Raw genomic sequence first — 13,978 nt, forward strand, 5'->3', positions numbered from 1 at the left:
CCCCCACCAGTCTTCTTAGGTGTTGAAATAGCCCAGTCTATTTAGGGTTAATAATCAATTAGCACAAAGGAAATGTTCACTAGTCGTTCTTAAAATCAATCTTAACTTACTAACAGATTTATGAATCAGTCCACTGTACTCTAATGATGAGCAGACCAAGTTGCTCCTGAAAAATGTATTGTACTACATAATTATTTATTCCTATGTAAAGCATCTCTTAAATTATTACCCCCCTAAGTATAAGATTACCGGTAGACCAATTACTCTCTGCCAAAGACAATGGATCTGTTCTATGTTTCATATGATAAAATACAAAAGAACGTCTTTGATCCTCATTTGACCTGTGTTTTGCATATTAATGTTTTTTGAAACTCAAAATTTCATAACCTTCTTATCTTAGTCAGATTTTGATGAAATTATCAGTGCTTCTATGGTTTTTCTCTATTTTAATATTCAAATTACGTTTTGGTGGACTCTACCTTTTCTTTGATAGGCTCCATTGTAATTTGGCAATGTAATTGGTCTAATGTTATATATTGGGGATAGCACAGATACCGTTTATAATATGTGCAAGCTTTATGCACTCTCATTGGCGTTACGCCAATGGCGTATGAAGGATACCTGCAGGGTTGCTAGAAACCATATTCTATGTTTGATTGATCATCCATCTCTGAACTCATCAAGGAAGTACTTTATCTTGTGACACCTGTAAAAAATAAAAGGGGTGTATTGAGAAACTTATAATAAACATAGCCAAACTATTTCATCTGCATGCAAAACTGAATGGTTTCAATTATCAATTCTTTTTATCACATATTGCCAAAAGTCAGTGATCTACATTATCACTATCGATATCAATATCCATTGATATGAATATCAACATCAGGTGAGGGAGGACATTTGCTTATTCAGTTTATTTTATTCCATTCGCTCAGCTGAAAACTTTTATATTCTGTAATATGAAATATGTAAAAATGAAAGGGTGCTAATTGCATTCACCTTTGTTTACCAGTCTAAACATTTAGAAGTAGAAAAAAAATAAATGAGGGCATAAATGGGCACTTAATATGAGGTGAAAGAGGGGACACTGCAGAAGAGATATTTCACTATAAAAAAAGGAGCGCAAGAGTGCAATAAAGACAATTTGAATCAATATTCAATTAAAGGAAAAACTCATAGAAGGGAATAGGGGTAGTATTTTGAGATCCATTTCATCTCTGAAAAAAGAATCCCTTAAAATCCCTTTGAATTGATATTCTTCTAAGAACAATTTCATCTTCATTTTATTATCTCTCTAAGACACACCCATTTGTGAAGCAACATCCAATGAGAAAGGCTGTAAATAAAATGCAGCAGTCTCATCTCATTCATCCAATGAAAATCTTTTACGCCAGATGTGGATTTAATCTTTTAATTAGTTACATATGTAAAATTGCATAATTGATGTGTAATGTCGTTTTGATAGTGTCCCTAATCCCCGAAAGAGTGTAACATGGGTCCAATAAAATCATTGTCATTGTCTTTGCAAAAGCAAACAATACTCTTATTCTTATCATTGTTTAGATGTCTATTTCGCATCATAAAAATTGTCTAAGTAGCAAAAACAATACTCTTATCTTTATTAAGATGTCACTTTTGCATCATTTTATGCATAATTTCAGAGAAAAATTTATTAAACTACAGTGTTTTGAATTTTTTCATTAACCCTAATTCTGCCAGGGGAGGGGGGGGGGCCATAATGCCCCCCCCCCTCGACAATTTTTGCAATATCTGCTGTGCAAAATTTTTTGACCTCGCCGCTCACTGACTTTTTACTTTTAAGTCTCGCATAAATTTTGAGACCAAATTTGTGACATCCGGGTGCGCGGTTACGACATTACACGTCAAAATGTAAGTGTATTTTTCATGTACAAATCCAATGCAAATAGTGTACCGGGTATTTAGCCAAAATTCAGAAACGTATCATTATTTCTACTTTTACTGATTAAACATAATTCATTTTGCCTTGTTTATGATCAGAATTCACTCTGGAACGATTTTTATCGAAAAAAAAGTAAAAAAAAGAAATACATAAGAAATTAAAAAAGCAATAAAATACATAAGAAATCGGTCTTGGCATCAGGATTTTTTCATGCACAATTGTTAGGAATGCTATAAAGAATATTTCACCAAAAATAGCATTCTATGAGCTTTATTAAGTGAATCAGAGCAAAAAGTATGATTTCATGAATAAATTAGAAAATTAATTCCTACAAAATAAAAATATATGAATTCAGTGAAATTTACCAATGCAACTGCGTAGATTATGTCACTTTCTACCATCATGCAAATTTTCATTGTGATAGCGCAATCCGTGGCTGAGATCTTAAGGGGGGCCCTAATGCCCCCAAGAATCAAAATACCCCAGGAGATTTAGGGTTAATCTACAGGAATAATGTTGGAGTTTCAGTCACTGTCAATGATTACATAACTTTCCTTCATTCTCATTTTAACTTTGGAACAAATAAACTGAATCAAACATGGAGCTCATGTTCATGTAAAAAAAATCCCTTCCAAAAGTGATAATTGTACTCACCACTACACAAAACAGCATATTTGCATGACTTTTGTTCCATCAGTCCATGTTGATGAAATCAGGATTGACACTGAATTAAATGTGGAGCGTAGAGTTGTTCCAACTGTCCCAGATGATGTCACTGAAATTGAAATGATTATTTATTTAGTCTATCGAGGTATACATGTGGTCAATTCCAGCGTAACGGACATGACGTTCAGACAAATTTTTGTAATTCAAATGTTTATACAGTAGAACTAGCAGTCTTTTGATAATTGTTACTAAGCTTATCAGACACATTTAAGTATCAGTTACATACACATAAAATTTCAAATCGTTTCATTGAACAGTTGCGGAGAAATTGCACTCTTTGTGAGCGTAACGGACATGACACGAAATGGACGAAGCATTTTTACCTCCTATTGCTTATCAAAATTCCTGTGAATTCTTAGATTGCGTGTACCTGACATTGGTGTTAATTTAACCTTAAGATCATGCTCTATCCATAAAATGGTGTTTAACAACAGTTTTGCAGTGCATTCTGTATTCCTAGCTCAAAATGTAGCGTAACGGACATGACACACGAAGCGTAACGGACATGACAGTTTTGTCCACTTTTTGTAAGCGAATATAATTATTTTATTACAAGATATGGTACAAGTCTAATTGTTTACATGTTAAGGCTAGAGGTTAGAGACACATAACTGGTAATCTGTAATATCTCCTATTATTTTGCAATTTGAGAGGGGGTCTTTTTGTACAATATTTATAAAACAAAAAATATTTAGAAAAAATTATTTTACACCGGTTAACAACAGTTAATGAGTATTTTCCAGTTTCTACCATCCACCACACCTAATTAAAGGAGAAAAAGTTGATAGAAAAAATTATTTTTTATTCATGCCCTAATATTTGATAATATACTAGCGTAACGGACATGACACCCTTACGAAGTGAACTTCATCAGCACTTCTTAGTTTGAAAATGAAAGAAATATCAATAATGAATGTAATTATGTAACAGCAAAGTACCTTTACTAACACTCTAATGAAAAATATGTAGATATTATTAGCAGGTATCATTAAATTAATAGCTATAGCCTAAGTGATAATTTTATATTGAATACAACGTTTATCGTACCACTACGATCGACACACTAAGAAGACCAAATCTCATTTTTTGTGAGAAGAAAACAAAATTTACCAGACCTGTATAAATCCAATAAGAACATATTATGGAATGTATTGTATGATAAAGAACATGTACTAGTATTAATGTCAGTTTTAAGATTACAAAAAATGGTATTAAAATTTAATAGCAGTACCTGGAAACCGGTCTTTCATTATCGATTATGTATGAGTTTAAAGGTAATCGGAATGCTTGTAAATAGCTTCTGAGATTTTTTTTTCATTCAAAATAACTATCATCCTGAGTATAATCATCCTTTCATCAAATCTTGGATGTTCTAAATCTTACAATCTTGCTTGCTGACAAATGTGGCTGTATCTAATTTCGTTGTATTGTCTGCGCTGCTTGTGTACAATTGAAGATACATCATTCAAATCGTGATTATGGCTGACCAAAATACTATGATGACATAATTTATTGATCGCGCCACATTCTTTCCCTTTGCTTTGTGATACTGCAAAGAAGTGCCACTGTAGATTCATGGATTCATAGAGCTACATGTACATCATGAAACACAGATATCCGAATACAAACTTGCTTTTAAATGTGATCCCATGCCATCACTGAAGAAGTTCATGTAGAGGTTGGTGAAAGTCAGATACTTTGAAGTAATATCATCAATGATCATTAATTCACAGTTGGAGTTTTATCATGCTCCAAACTGTCAGTGCAAGAACCTAAGATAATCAAATGTTTGTTCAAACACGAATGATGCAGATTGTGATCTGAGTATGTTGCCAGATCTAGCTGCATCTTATCCTAATATTATGTAACATACCGTTAATTCTCAGAAAAATCTACCAGAACAAGAGCTGAACTTTCATCATTCACCAACTTCTAAAAATAGCTTGAATGACATGCAGATTCTAGGAAATATTACATTCAGCTATCCTCAAACAATTGAGACTAACCTCAGTCTGTGACACTGAGCCTAATATTTTGTTTTTGTAAATGCTGCCATTTGCCATATATAAGGCGTCATGTCCGTTACGCGAATTGTCATGTCCGTTACGCCATTTTTATGAAAATGAGAAGTGGTAAGGGAAAATGATTGCTACACATGGTAGGGGGTTTAATTCTAACATAGAATCTAAATCTGCAGTACCTTTAGACAAATTTCCTGTAAGCTGTGAAAACTTTAAGTGAAAAACGTAACGGACATGACACTGATAATGGTAAAGAAATCACACAAATCTGAAGACAGATTTCTGTAAAATTGATGAATGGCATAAAATTTAACGATTATTTTCTGTTGATTTAAACATTAATCAACTATTCAAAAGTTAAAAGAGACCTCTGGGACCTTGTTTGCTTTTAGTAGAGACAGGAAAGATGAATTGTTAAAAAATAGCCACATTTTTCAATTTTGCAATATACTATTCTATTTTTTTGATGATAGAAAAAACTACAAATTTGATCAATAGTGCGATTTTTCTATTGGAAATTGAGACTTTATAGATTACTTTTTAAGAAAATTTGACTGCTTGAGTGAAATCTGAAACTTCATTTTTTCTCTAAAGTGAACATTTTCCATGGAATTGCCCATGTCCTAAAGCTTCAGGTACTCACCACTCATTGCACATGCAATTTCAATGGCAAAAGCACAATCTTCATGACTGTAGTGTGACAAACGACTCCTTTAGTATTAATATTTTGTACATAAAATTGCAAATTGTAGAGAAAACAAAAAATGCAGTTTTATAGTTGTATGCACCTTCATTTATATTTTTCCAACAATAGAACATGTTTTAAAAACTGAGAACTGAGGAACAAGAAAAAAAATTGCATGATAAATCGAGTGTGTAGTACATGTAGCTATAAGGACACCTTCAAAATCGGGCGGCAAAATTTAAAGGTGTTTGGAAAAAGATGGAAGCGATATTTTATTTTGAGATATTTTCTAATCATAGTAAATTAATATATGATTTGCCACTATTGGTTAGTGTCCATCACTACCAATTTTCAGACAGGGATTATTTTTTTAGAAAAAACACATCTCTTCTGAATAGGGTCTATGTACAATTACATTTATAAGCAAGGCCAAGCCTACCTCAAGTGATGTTCGAGCAGGCTTTTCTCCTCTTCATTACCGCTCCACTTCCCCGAACTTCAAGGCGGTGAACTCGTTCAGATACTCTGAGTGGCAAAGGTGGGGAAAAATGCATATTTATTGTAAAAAATATCCCCCAAAAGACATCAACAATAAATAAAAGCTTGCTCTAATCCTCCGGTTACCTCAATAAGACAAAATGCTATGCCTTGGAATGGAAATTTGAGTGTAAAAAAGGGGGTCCCCACTGTGGCACATACCCACCACACATTATGTACTAAGTACCGTGGCTCTAAGACCAAGCTTAAGTCAAGAGTAAGAAATTAAACTTGGCGCTAATGCAGTTTCGCACCGGCCGGTTACCAGCATACCTCATCACCAATATTTGTTCCCAAATGTCATGACAAGTCTCTCAGTCACATTTCGATGTCAATATATCCACCACTTTTCAAAATATCGTGATCGGGAATGGCTGTATTTCGGCTTCGATCTCAACGTCGTTGATCGACACGGCGTAGACATCGTTTCGCAGATTGCTTGGATTCACCATGCACCGTAATGTTGATATGAACTGAAGTTAGCAACCAAATCATGCGAAAATGTGGCAAACAAACTGCCAGTGCCGCATGCGAATGTATGTTCGCATGATTTGGTTGCTAACTTCCGTTCCTATCAACATTACGGTGCATGGTGAATCCAAGCAATCCGCGAAGCGACACGGCGTAGACATCTCTTCGCAGATCGCTTGGATTCACCGTGCACAGTAATGTTGATATGAACTGAAGTTAGCAACCAAATCATGCGAAAATGTGGTGAACAAACTGCCAGCATGCCGCATGCGAATGTATGTTTGCATGATTTGGTTGCTAACTTCAGTTCATATCAACATTACGGTGCACAGTGAATCCAAGCGATCCGCGAAGCGATGTCGATCAACGACGTTGAGATCGAAGCCGAAATACAGCCATTCCCGATCACGATATTTTGAAAAGTGGTGGATATATTGACATCGAAATGTGACTGAGAGACTTGTCATGACATTTGGTAACAAGTATTGGTGATTAGGTGTGCTGGTAATCGGCCGGTGCGAAACTGCATTAGCGCCTTAAACTTTAATGCATTGTTGGTTTGGGGGGGGGGGGTAATTTTTACAATAAATAGGGCCTATCATTTTATTTTTTCCCACCTTTGAAACTCGGAGTATCCGAATTACGAGTTCACCGAGTTGAGGTTCGGGTAGGTGGAGCGCAGTGTAGCGGTGGTGAAGTGGAGCCTGCACGAACATCACTTGAATTGAAGGTACATGTAATGTAGGCCAAGCCAAAGCCTTAGGCCTGATAAAAAGGCGAGGAGAGGGCACTGTGCAGTGCAGAGCACCACCAGGCACCACCATGCCATGGCTGACAACGTCCACACACACCATACAAATTAGAGAATAGGGTCTACATGGTCTAAAATTATTTTTTGAGATCAAATTTAAGAAGTCATAAGAATGTATTTCAACGTTTGATGATTGGTTTTAAAGATGAAAGCAAAGAAAACGTTTTCACATGTTCACAGTCCAAACAGCAAACGCCACGGCTCGAGAGCCGTTGTCATCGCCACAACTCTAGGGTTCCACTTCACGTACCGTACCGTACGGTACTTACGCCGGCACGCACAATACTGCAGGTTGAAATAACTTCATCAGTGATAGGTTATTCTGATTTCTACTGATACTCCAGCTAATTTAGACATATATAGAATATTAGTATACATGTAAATGCTTACCCTGAAGTGTCTTGACATGTCAAAAAAGGGCAGGCAGTCAATTGAGAACAAGTTATTACGGACGTCGATTGCACGATCCAGCACTTTGACTCGACTTCGTTCATCAATAACGGTTGCATTTTCAAATACACGAATCACGTGCGCGCTCTGCTGACGATCGGACTTGGCATCTAGTCTTCATTCGAAACATGTTTTATGGTTGAAGTGTCAAATGAAATGTCAAATTTCGACGACGACCTACGCGGGCGACCTACAGAACCTTTAAACATTTAGGCTAAAGAAAACACCGGGAGAAAAATAAAGGGAACATTTTGAAAACGTATTTGTTGTATGCATTGGCGGCGGAAGCCAACAAGATATAGGGGGGGGGGGGGAGGTCGATCCATCTGAAATTTTGGGATGCAAGGTCCATCTGAAATTTAGGGATGGACGCAGGCAAAAAAATTAACATTTGAATTTAGGGGAGTGGATTACCAAAAATATTTGACAAGCAAAAAAAAGGGGGGTTATCAACCTAAATTTTAGGGAGGGGGGGACACAAACATAATTTCAGGGAGCGCTAGGGGTGGGGGCCCACGTGAATTAAGGGGGATGCATGCAGGAAACAAAGTAGACAAGCAAAAAAAATGTTATTATATCAACAAACAATTTAGAAGGGGGGAACGTCCCCCCGCTTCTGTCCCCCCCCCGCGCTTTCGCTGCCTATGGTTGTATATATAAATGTTATCATAATGACGTCATATAAAATTGTAAATGCACTCGTCGTGAAGGTGTTGTGGCTCAGTGGATAAGTCTGCGGACTGTGAACCACAAGGACCGGGGTTCAAATCCCACTGCAGCACGTCCTTTGGCAAGGCGTTTATCTACAATTGCCACTCTCGACCCAGGTGTAGTAGGTACCCGGTAGGAAGAAATTCCTTGGAATGCTCGATGCGCCCGATCAGGGTAGCCGTGCTAAAGCCGGGGTAATGGTATGCAGCGCGTAGAAACATTTGTATTAAGCGCTATATAAATGTTGCATAGTATTATTATTATTAAAATCACGTTGTATTTTTTGGTCATGCAGAATTGTAAATGTACTTGTGACTGGTTGATGACGTCAAAATCACATCATTATCTGGTCATATAAAATTGTAATATATTCGTCTTTGATTCGTCAATATATGACGTCATATATAGGTCATGTTCTGGTCATGCAAAACTGTAAATTTTACTTGTCATTGAATGGTCAATTAATAACGTCATAATCACGTCAAAATCTGGTCATGTAAAATTGTGGATAGACTCGTCGTTGATTTGTCAATAAATGACGTCATAATCATGTCATATTCTGGTCATGCAAAATTTTAAATTTACTCGTCATTGACTGGTGAATTAATGACGTCATAATCACGTCATAATCTGGTCAAATACAAATGCAAGATAAACTCGTCGTTAAAAGTGGTCGTAATTACGTCTTAAAGACGTCATATTTATTGTCTACGACCAGTATGCCGAGAATACGACGTAATTATCACGTGATTATGACCATGTCTGCTATCAAGGTAGTAGCGTGTAAAACCCTACCCTTAACAAGTATTGGGAACAAAATGATACTCTCGCCAAGTATTCCCTGAAATGCACCCCTAAACAAGTACAGGAATATTTTAATAATTTTATTGTTATGTCACGGGTCCTTGGTCGTTGGTTTTACCTTTACACATCATTTGGTTTAGTACGACCCCCGGGTACGACCCCACTTAGCTTCCACCCCGGGGGGGGGGGGGCACTTACATTGACAAGTGGATACCATGCGCGACCAAAAACACGTAAAAAGGATGTCTTGTTCACGATAGGGCACGTTACGTACGTAACGTGATAAGGGTGTCAAAAACACAAAAATAATGAAAAAAGGGTATCTGTTTGGCTAGGAAAATTACGTGTACAGGGTCTAATTTGCGGGGATGATAAAACAAAATTAAAATGTTTTATATAGGATGTCCTTTTTGCCCCTACACTTCGTGTTTAGAGTCCGATTTGCGCGAGGTGTAGGTGGGGTCGTACTAAACCAAATAGGGTAAAGCCGACAACCGAAGGACCCGTAACATTAAAACATTCCTGTACTTGTTTAGGGGTCCATTTTAGGGAATATTTGCCAAGAGTATCATTTTGTTTCCAATACTTGTTAAGGGTATGCTTTTACACGCCAATACTTGTTAAGGGGTGCATTTTCAGAATATGGAAATTACGTGTTTAGGGTGCTTTTCGAGACCCCATGGTCGCGCATGGTATCCACTCGTGAATGGAATTCCCCCCCCCCCCCCCGGGGCTTCCACACCTCGTGCAAATCGGACTCTAAACACGTAGTGTTGGGGAAAATAGGACATCCTTTGTAAAACATTTAATTTTGTTTTCTCATCCCCGCAAATTTGATCCATATCAATTTGTTTGCGCTCCTTTTTTGCAGTGCGTAGCGTGTTAAATTATTTCCCTATGGAGAATAATAGAAAATACGCCGTTTTTGAGGGATTTGCTAAGATATCTCCCAAACGCGTCAACAAGGTGATCTATCAAAACAGAATAGAATAGAGCAGATTCTCACCTTGAACATGATATGATTTTCATTTAATTTTAGTCAAATTAAGTTCTGTCACTTTTGAGGTTTTTGGAACCTTTCTTGATGATTTTGGAAATCCATTTGTACATGAGCCAATGGGCAAGTGCGGGAAACGAAACGTTTGGTGCGACTTCACATTGTTGTAAAAAAATATATACGTCACAATAGACCCTATCAAAAAAAGACATTTTGCAGAAAATGCTGTAGATTGCGAATACCTAAGAATGATTTTGATTGGATAAAAAAACCTCTGTCACTTTTCACATTTGCAAAAGCTTTTGCAATAATTGGTCACTATAGTTTGGCGGGATCAGCCGATGGCATTGTGTGTACACAGTATACACACGCATAGCTAGGCAACGCAGCGCGTGAAGAATTTTGCACGTTTTCATTATTCGTACAGCGACGATTTGAGTGTATGTTGGATAGGACCGTACCATTTTTGACCGGGGGTGTGCCAATGAATGCAAGTGATCAAGAAGAGTTACAAAACTGAAGGGAGTGAGAAAACAAGGAAAGTGAGAGGGAAATTTATGAAAACAAGTAATGCGAGGAAAAATGACAAGAAAAGGAGAGAAAGGAGAAGAAGTGAAAACACGCAGCTGAGTGCGCTCACGATATGTAAGTTGAACACCCCTGCACCGCAATGTAGCAGCCCGCCACTATACACGTAGACTGCCTGCAGGATGCGAATACAGCGGCGCGTATTAGTGACTGTGCGTTAAACGTCCCATTTCTATGCCTTATCAGAGGAGTGTTTTTTGTACAAAACAAATTGATATGCTAAATACGTAACTTTCCTAGCAAAATAGATACCCTTTTTTCATTATTTTTGTGTTTTTGACACCCTTATCACGTTACGTACGTAACGTGCCCTATCGTGAAAAAGACATCCTTTTTACGTGTTTTGGGGGTCGCGCATGGTATCCACTCGTCATTGTAAGTGTCCCCCCTGGGCTGGCTGCTCACCATGTGCGTAGCTGACCAGTAGACATATATTCCTGGGTTATTTATTTAGTCTATGGTTAGTTTTTTAACCTAGTGATTTACGCCACATTCCAACATATAACTACTATAATTTCAGGTGTTTTTCCCTTCCGGAAAATCAAGCGTACGTGTATAATATTATAACAAAATGATATTGTAATACAACAATTTATAATATTTTTTATGATAATGTTATTTTTTTTACATTGTTTGGTTAAGTAACTGCAATTGGTAGTCCATAACGATTGAATTTTATTAAACTGCTTATTGTGTATAGAGTTCTGATAACTGATGATACAACTTGTAATTTGTAATAAGCCGTGTAATAAAAATTGGGTGAAAAATAATAAATACATGAAACAACACACCCTTTTGGGTAACCCGTATACGGGGAGGGGTCCCGATGCGGCATCACCCATCGCCATGCTCTGTTAGGTAAATTGCCAATTGGTCGACTGCCAACTCGTCCACTCACCACATAGTATGCGAAGCTGCTTTGTAGATTACAGGTAAAAATTTCCTATATCCTTGGTCTTTCGTGAATCCCGTCTAAAATAAGTGGATTTTCAACTATTTTACTTTTGCCCGTCCTATAGACGCAAACAGCAAGTCATCTCGAATACAATGTGAAGCACATACGCTCTATGGACTTAATGCTTACCCCCCCCCCTCAAAAAAAATGGGGGGAGTAGATTTCAAAATATTCTGACATTAATCAGAGAAGTGGGAGTTTAGATTAATTATACCGAAGTGGTGTTCATTATTAGATTCAATTTATTTTCAAAACCTGAATCAATCGGAGACCTGTATTTTCATGAAAATCTTGTTTGAATAGGGAAATCAAAATCAAGTTTGGGGCATAGGTTCCTGTTGTACGGAGGTTAAGAATTAGTAGACTTGTTAACCGCTAACAAGGGGGTGAACGCTGCATTTTTTAGTACAAATGTCCCACTTGGCACAAATGTTCCTTGAGTCAAAAGAAAAAGATTCATCCAAAGAGACACGCTGTATCTATGCAAATAAGCAAGTAATTTGCATAAATTTGCATATGTCGATATATATTTCAGGGAAGAATATTGTCATGAAATAATTGGGATATCCTTGTTTATTATATACCTAATTTACATAAATTATGCAAATTATTATTCAAAACAGAGTATTTTTTCAAGAATCCTGAACTGTTTAATAAATAACAGCAATTAATACAAAATGTCAACATTATACATGAAAGAGAATACATTAGCGAAAACGTCGATATGCTTCATGACAGTATTAGTGTCTTAATTTGCTTAGAAAGAGGGCAAATATGTCAAAATGTATGACGTGATATTGTGCTAAAACGAGACCAAAACAACCTCTATGTCACAGTCACACTCACGAATCAGACAATAAAGCGATCAATGGTATGTCATTCGAGATAACACAATCTCAACACAATAGCTTCCATCGGCTTCTCGTATCGCTTTTGTTGGTGTGTCTGCCACACCGTAATCTGTGCTATATATGGGTAAAATGCATTTCGGTATCGGTAAAACACTATTAAGTTTGTTTTATTTTTTTCTAATTTATTTCTCTTGGAAAATTTACAGGAGACTTGCTTTGCTGGTTACTGCTTAAATGAAGCTCTGGCACATGAATCATGACGAATGTAGCCCACCTCAATCCATATTTTAACTTTGTTAAAATATATGTCTTTTGGAGACCCCGAAGTGGCAAAACTGCATTCCCCCACGGTATTCCCGCTACTTTACAAAACCAGTTTGACTTGTATTATCGACTTGGAAAAGACAGATGTATGAGACATTAGTTAACATGTTTCTTGAAGATATTTTTTTTATTTAAGCCTACGTCCTAGGGAGCCCTCCGAATTTATTCCATCCCCTCTCTGTATTTCGACACTGAATAAAAAAAATATCGTGTTTAAAAGCCACCGGCAAGGCAAATATTTCATATTTATCTTTATTTATATTATTATTAATGTTATTATTATTATTTTTATTATTATTATTGTTCTGCAGTTTGTAATAATGCTCTAGCACAGTAAAGGCTATAACCCAACAGGATACCCTTTTCCCTTTTGGTTTTATGTATTCAAAAGTAGTTTATTGTCTTTAGAACTCTTAAAAGATTACTTTTGTTTGTATTGATATCTTGGAATAGGTTGAGAAGAAAATACTCTACAATTGACATGCAGAAGAGCTGTAGTACATTGAAAAAAAGAAGCCACACGTAAGCTCTATCATACTCAAACCCCGTTATTGCTTCCACTCTATTTTAAATTTAAATATTTTCAGAGCCCATTCGGAATAAAGGGCCGTGTGGCTGTTCTTCAATTTACCACAGCTCCTCTACATGTCAGTTGAAGAGTATTTTCTCCTCAATCTATTCCAAGGTATCAATACAAACAAAAGTAATCTTTTAAGAGTTCTATAAAAGACAAACTATTTTTTAATACATAAAACCAAAAAGGGAAAGGGTATCCTAGGCATGCTCCTGTTGGGTTATAGCCTTTACTGTGCTAGAGCACTATTACAAACGGCAGAACAATAATAGTAATCATAATAATAATGATATTAATGATAATTATATTAATATCAATAATGATGAAAATGAAAATCCATAATTTATTGTTCGAAATAGACATGAAATAATATAATCCGAAAATTTGCTTTGCCCAATTGATCGTGGGCCCGGCAGCCACCGTGCAGCGCCAGATCGACGAGGCTCTATCCCTTTAATTGTTGAACGCCAAACAGGGTGGCAGCAACTCCCATCTTTTAACGTCTTTTGGTCTGACGCGGCCGGTGTTTGAACCCCGCCCTCCCGGTTGTGA

General features: G+C 36.7%; 1 long non-coding RNA gene across 2 annotated transcripts; it reads right to left on the minus strand.

Annotated features, from left to right (window-relative positions):
* Positions 1 to 494: 494 nt before the first annotated feature.
* LOC121417150 lies at positions 495 to 7,685 on the minus strand. Of its 2 annotated transcripts, XR_005970317.1 has the most exons (4): positions 7,563 to 7,685; positions 5,793 to 5,878; positions 2,576 to 2,696; positions 495 to 706 (listed from the first exon to the last, which is right to left on the minus strand). It is a non-coding gene; the product is annotated as an uncharacterized LOC121417150 (long non-coding RNA). The 2 variants fall into 2 exon arrangements; XR_005970318.1 differs by lacking the exon at positions 5,793 to 5,878.
* Between the last annotated feature and the right edge of the window lie 6,293 nt (positions 7,686 to 13,978).

This window comes from Lytechinus variegatus, chromosome 6 (genome assembly GCF_018143015.1).
Source record: "Lytechinus variegatus isolate NC3 chromosome 6, Lvar_3.0, whole genome shotgun sequence".
NCBI classification, from domain to species: domain Eukaryota; kingdom Metazoa; phylum Echinodermata; class Echinoidea; order Temnopleuroida; family Toxopneustidae; genus Lytechinus; species Lytechinus variegatus.